Consider the following 8,727-nt stretch of genomic DNA (forward strand, 5'->3'; position numbering starts at 1 on the left):
GAATCGGGGATCGTAAAGATCCTACCAAATTTAAAAATTCACATATATTTTACATATAGATTAATAATATGCATATGACACTACATAATATAAAAATAAAATTTAAATAACACTAAAATTACTTTTAAAAACTGAAATTTCATAGGATAATATTCATTAAAACTAATTCAAGACAATTCCAAATCACCACAACATTCAAAACAGATAATAATTGAAAACTTATAAGAAAAACTTAATGAAAACTCACTCAATTTTCAAACAAGTCATGTTGGAGTTGGTCATAATCATTCAATGGATCATCGTTGTCTTCATTATCTCCTTCATCTTCATTTTCATCTTCAAAGTCATCATCAAATTCATTTTCATCTATCCCTCCATCATGTTCATCTTCCAAATCATGAACAAAAATATCATCCTCTTGAATTTGTTCTTGATTCATTTGAATAAAGTTTCATCCGAAATTTCAATGTCGCCATCTTCGTCCATAAGCCAATCATCATCAGATCCAAGGTCATTAAACTCTATCTCAAATGTTCTTCTCCCTTTCTTTTTTTTGGACAATCTTGAATTAGCCATGACAAATACAACATCATTCATCATCTTTTGTTTCAAACGGTTCCTTCTTTTTGTATGGACCTTAATTACAGTAAATGAAAAAAAATTAACATAAGCAAGATGAAAATCTTATACAATTAATTATAAATTCTTAAAGTCTTACCATCTCAAAAGCACTCCAGTTTCGCTCACAACCCGATGAGCTGCATGCCAAGCTGAGTATGCGGATAGCAAATCTTTGTAGTTCTGGACACTCAAACCCAATTGAATCCCACCAATCTGCCGAAGTAGATTTTTCAAGTGTTCGTTTAGCCAATTCTGTGCCAAAATACCCTAATTGTTTCTTAAAGTCATGCATTTGGACTTCAATCTTAGTCTGTTCTTCAGGATCATCCGCCATTTTAGTTAAGCAGTCCATTCAACCTTTTCTAACCTCAATATCAGCTTTGAATCTAGAGCCGTAATGCATTTGTGGGTTGAGATAATAGGCTGCAGCATGTAGTGGTCTATGTAGCATTTTGTCCCATCTATCATCAATGATATTCCAAATAGACTTGTAACTACAAATTATAATAATTTGAGTTATTTTTAACATTTGATATCAAGTACAGACACAAATACGTGAATAAAATTAAATAAAACAAAGATACTTTTTTTTACACCATTAAAATTCTTTTGAATTTCCTCCTTTGCTTGGTCCATTGCCTCATAAATTAATCCCATGACTGGTTTTTGATCAGAATCAACTAAACTAAGCACTTTAATGAGAGGTGTAGTACCCCTCAAACAAACAACAATATTCTTCCAAAAACTTTTGTCCAAAACCACATCTTCAATGGCTTTTCCATCTCTTAACTTTGCACATTTGCTCAACTTCCATTCTTTGGAAGTGAACATTCTTATCAAAGCTTCCTTGTTCTCATACAAGCACCCTAAAGTAAGGTAAGACGTGGCAAATCGAGTAGCGCCTGGCCTCATCAAATCTTTGTTTTTTGTGTGATGATGCAAAATAGAAATGAGAGAAGTTCTTGAATAAATAAAAGTTGTAATTTTTTTACCCTTTGGAATTGTCTCTTCATGAACCGATATCTTCTTCTCCAAATCTTCAAGCATCAAATCAAGACAGTGTGCAGCACAAGGTGTCCAATATAATTTGTTCCTCTTTCGCATCAGTATCTCACCGGCAGCCTTGTAGTTTGCCGCATTATCTGTCACGACCTGAACGACATTATCTTCTCTTCAACAACAACATCAATCATTTCAAAGATTTTATCGGCTGTTTTGCATATGTTAGATGCATCAACCGACTTCAAAAATACATTACCCTTTGGACTATTAACCAAAAAATTCAAAATTGTCCTCCTCTTCCGATCAGTCCATCCATCAGTCATTATGGTGCATCCAATATTCCTCCATTCCTTTCTATGTTCTTGCAAAGCTTCATGTGTCAACTTAATTTCTTGATTTAACAACTTAATTCTCAAGTCATGATAAGATGGTGGTTTGAATCCATTACCATGTCTTGAAATCATATCACACATGATAGTGAACTCCTCACTCCTTGCTACATTGAATGGTATGGCATTATTGTAAAAAAACCTTGCAATTGTTTGACATGCATCATCTCTTAAACCCTTCTTTAGAACTGCATTGATGTTAGGTTGTGAGCTGAAACACCTTTTCTTAAATATGTTTCCAGAGTTGTTACTGCTCATTCTTTTTTAGCACGTCTCTGACATCTCTTCCTCCACCATTGCCTCTGTTTTTTTAATCAAATTTTCTTGCAATCTTGAACAAACCTGTAGTATTTCTCTCTTGATTTCATCTGGGACAGCCTTACATGCTTCAACATCTTTTTGAGTTCCAGCCAAGTGATGCTTTAGCCTGTAGACTCCTCTAGTTACCTTTTTTTGACAATACTTGCATTGGATTTTTCTTGGATTATCAGGATCAGCAATGTCATGTTTCCATGCCATATCAGTTCGGTTACCAGGAGCATTTTTTGGTAGTTTTTTCTAGCATGGTGGTGGTGCAATTGCAGGGGGAGCAGTGAAAGCACCAACAGCAGAACTTGAAGCCATGGGAGAAAGGTTGAATTTTTTTTTAATAGAGAATGAAAGGTTATTTTAACCGTGAAAGAGAAGATATAGAATGAAATATTGAGTGAGACAACGATTTTATTTAATGGGAGAGAGGTGAAATAGTTTAATGTGAATAAATTGGAATGAATAAATATATTTTGGGAAGTTACCCTAATCATAATATATTTTGGGAAGTTGAATAAATTCATAATTATTTGGTGGCTGAATATTAATTACTCTTAATTATTATCATTTATCCTAGTTATTAGGCTGAAATGAATCGTTTCAGATTTAAAAAATAATTTTTTAAGGTTTTTTCTAAACCGGGTCGCGGACCCGACCCGCGAAACCGAATTCATAGGGGGCTTTAAACAAAAACGGAATTTTTCAATAGAAACGGCGATTCTACCGTTTTCACGTGATATCACGGCGATTCTGGTCGTGCCTACCAAAAATTGATTCTGATCATCCTCTGGCACGGTGGATAGTTGCAAGATCGTAAAATCGTACGATCCTACGAGTAGGATCGCGATTTTGACTACCATGCCCAAAACTTTAAGGTTATAGGTGAGTGAGTTCTCTCACTTATAAATGCTCAAGTCTTCACATTATCAACCAATGTGGGACTATTATCCACACTACTCACATTTGACACATTCTCAACATTCATTAGAGTCCTCAAAAACTTCGGTTTCAATGATGTTTTTTATAAGGGGATTCAAAACACCCATGCCTCAGCTTACCTCCCAGTCTCAATCAATGGAGCCCAACATGATTTCTTCACCTTTAATAGAGAAGTCAGTCAAAGGGACCCCTTGTCACCCTTGCTATTTTGTCTAGCTCAGAATGTCCTCAGCAGAGGTATCTCCAATTCGGTTCAAGATGGTGCTTTTGGCCTTATAAAAACCTCCAAGAGCAGCCACATTCCTTCCCACATCATGTTCTTCATTCAAAAAATCAAAAGCCTAACACTTAGTTCTCCATTCAAAAAATCAAAAGCCAAATCAATCTGACCGGAAACAACACTGCTGCTACTTCTTCTTCCGTTGATGACTGTCACTCTAGAAGGGGCCCAATTATATCCAATAGATGCTCCACAAGTGCATGGTTCTATTAAAGTAATATAGAAAAGTATCATTCTTGCTAATTTCGATAATTATCTAAGACAGTGGTATGTTGGTTGAATTCCTTTATAAATCATTTAAAAAATTAAGCTTAGGGTCATGCATCCCATCTATTAAAATAGAGCAAGTAAAATATAAGTTTTTAGATTCCTCTGTTTTAAGGATTTTGAATTTTTCAAATAAATAAGAGAGATTTAGAATGTATCTTCTTTTAAAGCATACATTTGTATCCTAAGTCACTGTAGTATCGTAAATTAATGGTTTTCTTTAGTGGCAGGATCCTCTAAATTTGTCTATTTGCAATTAGACCGATAGTTGCCTCTCCTCAGGGCCAACCCTTTCATTAATGTTGATAAAAAAATTATAATAAAAATTCAATAAATCAAAAAACTACTATGATAAAAACTCAATATCTAAAAAATGAGATTGATCAAAAATTTAAATATTATAACTAAATATATTTTTTATTAATATAATATTATATTTTTTTTTATGTGACATCTTTTAATTATTATAATTGTAGTTTTTTAAAATTTAAATTCATTTTTTAAATTAAAATAGAATATTTGGATTGATTGGACCGATTCTACCTCTACGAATATAAAGGTATTCATTTTCCGCATAAAAAAAATTGAATATGATTAAAGATTGTTGAAACAAACATTTTCAAAGCTTTTATTATGCATATTTTCCCTCTTTTGGACGATGATATTAGTCATTCATGGCAATGGTAACGGAAAACATGTTTGTAAACATGGTAGAAATATGTATGAACATGACCGTAATTATGAACATACAAATATAAATATAGATGAATAAAACTAAATAAAAGCCTAGACTTTATTTAGATAATAAAATAGTAGTACAAACGATTGCTCTAAGATAAGAGTTGTTCAAAATTCTTCAAATTGCAAAAAGATAATCTAAGCGTGAGTCATAAAGTTATGAAAATCTAATAATATGTGTCTACACAAAAAGGATCGATCCTAGGTGACGTTATAGTCTCAAACTCAATAATATTACACAAACTCTCTCATAACTGAGGTGTAAATCACCCATAATTAGTACTCCCTCCGTTCCTTTTTAAATGTCACTTTTTTACTTTTTACACATACCAAGGAAGCTAATCATTATTGTTACTTTTTAAACAATAATTCTTCTTTTACCTATAATACCCTTAATTATTTATTACATTCACTTTACTTTTCCTCTCTCTGCAATCATTATATAGGGGTAATTTTGACAAAATAGCAATTAATACTACCTTGAACTTTGCAAGTGACAATTAAAAAGAAACAAATTTTTTGCAAGAAAGTGACACTTATAAAGGAACGGAGGGAGTAAGAATTCGTAAAACCAAAACAATTGAAAAAATCCAAGGAAAAGTCTAAGAGTTTCATGCCTGTAACAAGAATTACGGGTTGGTTGTAACCATGATTATGGTCTTCATACCAATAAAGGTTATGTCATAATTCACTCAATTGGCATCAAAAAAGTATCATTCATTCAATTGACATCAAAAAAGTATCATTTGTTGAGTGTCAATTACGACCGTAATTATTACTACAATCTGACTAGAACTAAGGTTAATTGTTTTCTTCCGTTTCTCTTATATTTTTGTTATGCTTCATGATTTTCATTCTAATATTCTAGCATAGGACTTGGATTTATATGATAATCGTTGTTATTCTAAAATAACAAATAAACAAATTATAGAGTTATATTTGTGGAAGCCTTAAATTAGGGCACCCTCGCCCAGGAACTGTATTGCCTAGATGATAATTAGGAGACTCGCCCCGAGGTATCTATTACGTATGAGTCAAGAAGTAAGGACTCTCTACTAACTCCTGAAATATAGGTTGTCAATAACCTCCCTTGATAAGAGGGAAACGATTGAAACCATTGAGGATGACCCAGATCCTAGGTCCAAAGAGCCTCTATAAATGCATCTCCCATGCAAGAGAAGAGATAACTCATTTTTCATATCCCAAAAGAGCATAACTCTTACTAAAGTCACAACACCATAATTGACCATAACGTTACGCTTGACTCAAGCCTCATCGGTTATCAGCAGAGTGTCTCACCTCATGTGAGCAAGACCCCTAAATACTTCCAAAATACCACCCTACACGGTTTCTCCCCATTGTTAGCAAACACTTATACTTTTGACAAGTATAATGGTGTCCACTGTGGGGCCCTGATAAAACTAACCTATGTTACATCCTCTTTATCACCATCACCCTTCCTGTTGTTATCCTTCACTCCAACCCTATGTCAAAAGGTACCACATGAGTAGTTATACACTTGAAAAACAGGAAGGTACCTTACATATTCTACCATGCTCAATTCAAAGTCAGATTGCATTAACATAATTTATCATGTTGTCTGGCATGTCCTCAACACTCATGAGAGCTCTCTCGAGACTCTCATTGTCTTTCACAATGACTTCCTCTAGTAGCTGGGCATCCTTTTCAAATTTCAAAGCCTCTTTTGGCAGCATCCTTTCAGGGGTTAAATACTTCTACTTCGGCACAATCTCCTCATAAAGGAGAGACACATTACAAAATCAACATCCTTAGTAACATCTTCATTGACTGGTTCAGACCCATCATGAACTTTATTGTTCATAGAGATAGAACCCTTATCAGCACTGACAAAGTATTTAACAACATTATCAATGTTGTTACTCACATTTTCCTTCACCCGATCCTTTCCTTGAGAAGCCTTGTCATGATACTTGGTCAAATTCTCAATTATATTGGTAATAGGAAAGTCTTCAAATTCTACATTCAAGTTCCTAATGGGGGAGGTACTTTGTACATTCATTTGGTTAAGTTTGAGCTTTAGAATACATGATAGTCTAGGTCTTGAACTGATGGCTCCAAAAGTATCAATTTCATACTCACTTACATCTTCTCCTGCATGTAGCATAGGGTTACCTAAATTATTAGTAATAACTTTCTTCATAGCAAGACCATTGGGATCAAAATCTTCATCGTTATGGGGAGTCATATCATCTATAAATTGTATGCCCTTGATAAACAATCCATACACCTTGCTGATAGAGGTACAAACCAAAGGTAAGTTGTTATCTACTTATCATATGTTCACACAATGTCTCCATATGATCATGGGTATTAATAACACCACCATCTCGCTTAGAAGAATCAAACTCAACATCTTCATGATTGTGATTCTCCTTATGCATTTGAGACTCTGACAACATGTCAGATAGGATGTTTGGCACATACTTATCAACACGCAGATTTCCCAGATTGATTTCTTGAGCCTCCTCACGAAAGGGCATTTGAATGGGATGTTGGTTTCTCAAGGGCCTATACTTTAGTGGGACATCAATCACAATTCCGCCAGCAGACAAATCAGACTTGTCATCATGTAGAATGTCATTGAGAGATATATTTGGAACATGTTTCTTGACATACAACCTGTAACACCCCGATGAAATTAAGATAATTGTTTAAATTAAGTTAATATTTTATTTATTAATTTAATTAAATAATTAGAAAATTATTGGATTATTAATATTATTATTGGGATAATATTATTGGGTTTTATTATTGGAGTATATAAGTTGGAATAATAAAAAGTCCTAATTTTTGGAAAAGGGTTTTCACGTGAAAAAGGAAAAGAGAAGCGGCTGAAAGAGAAAGGGCAAAGAGGCAGAGCAAGAGAAGAGGAAAAGCTTGAAGCTAACGGAATTGCCGGATTTACTCAGGTAAGGGGGGGTTTATCATCGTTTGATGGGTCTTATGGGATAGCATGTAATGGGTAGTGATGAACCTCTGAATTTGACTCTGATTGAAATGATAAGTGATGAATTTGTGAAATATATTGATGAACGAAAATTGGATGATAATTGATGAAATTGTAGGAATTAGATGTAGTAAGGTTAGCGATTTGAGAAGTTGAATGTATCTGAGTTGTAATTGATAAAACGAACGAACGTGTATGAAAATTTGACTGTGAGAGGTTGGATCTGAAGGATCTCGTAGCAGAGAAAGCCCATAGCAGATCTGGAAAATTGATTCTGGTCATACGCGTATGGCACTAGGCAATACGCGTATGGGATGGCTTGAAAATGGGGGTTTTGGCGCTGGTACGCGCCATACGCGTGTGATACGCGTATCCCTGGAGTGGTACGCGTATGGTGTATGCTATACGCGTATGAGTGAAAGAGATGATGTTTTGAGCGTGAAAGCGTCTCTGTTGGTACGCGTATGAGGATGTGGTACGCGTAGCATACGCGTATGGGCGTGGGCGATACGCGTATGGGATGGGCGAGGAAATGCGCCATACGCGTATGGGCATAGGCGATACGCGTATGGGCAGACTTGTGGTTTTCTGCACTGTGGCTGTGCAGTTTTTGGTTGTTTAGGCTGAGTGGGGTAACTTAGCTGATGTATGACGTAGTAGGGATCATTTCCCGTTGTTTTGAGTAGTATAGGTATTAGTAGAGTATGCTAATACTATGATTAATTATGTGGCATGATATGATATGCTTTTGTTGATGATATATGATGGTATACATGATGATGTGAATGTATGCATTTGTGAATAGACCGTTTTATGGCTTAGAGTGTGAGCATACGTCTATTCTTGTGTTGTTGTTGTTGTTGCATTGCTAGGTGATTAGCATGCATATGGTGGCCCATTTGGGTGGTAGCTAATTCCCATGGTGAGGAATTAGTGAGTAAATCATTTTGATTGTTGTTGATGTTTGCATGCTAGGTGATTAGCGTGCATAGCATGGCCCATTTGGGGTGGTAGCTAATTCCCATGGTGAGGGATTAGTGAGTGAGTCACTATGTCTCAAATGAGTGGGACTAGTGAGCTTGGTAGCCGTGCCTGGATTTGGACGGTGAGGTTGAACTATATGTTCACAAAATAGTCGGTACCGCATGCATGGAGTCTCATTGCATAATATATGTATGGCGTGTAATATGAAT

General features: G+C 35.1%; 1 pseudogene; it reads right to left on the reverse strand.

Annotated features, from left to right (window-relative positions):
• Positions 1–247: 247 nt before the first annotated feature.
• On the reverse strand, positions 248–2,636 carry LOC127093734 (uncharacterized; annotated as a pseudogene).
• Positions 2,637–8,727: the final 6,091 nt, after the last annotated feature.

This window comes from Lathyrus oleraceus, chromosome 6 (genome assembly GCF_024323335.1).
Source record: "Lathyrus oleraceus cultivar Zhongwan6 chromosome 6, CAAS_Psat_ZW6_1.0, whole genome shotgun sequence".
NCBI lineage: Eukaryota > Viridiplantae > Streptophyta > Magnoliopsida > Fabales > Fabaceae > Lathyrus > Lathyrus oleraceus.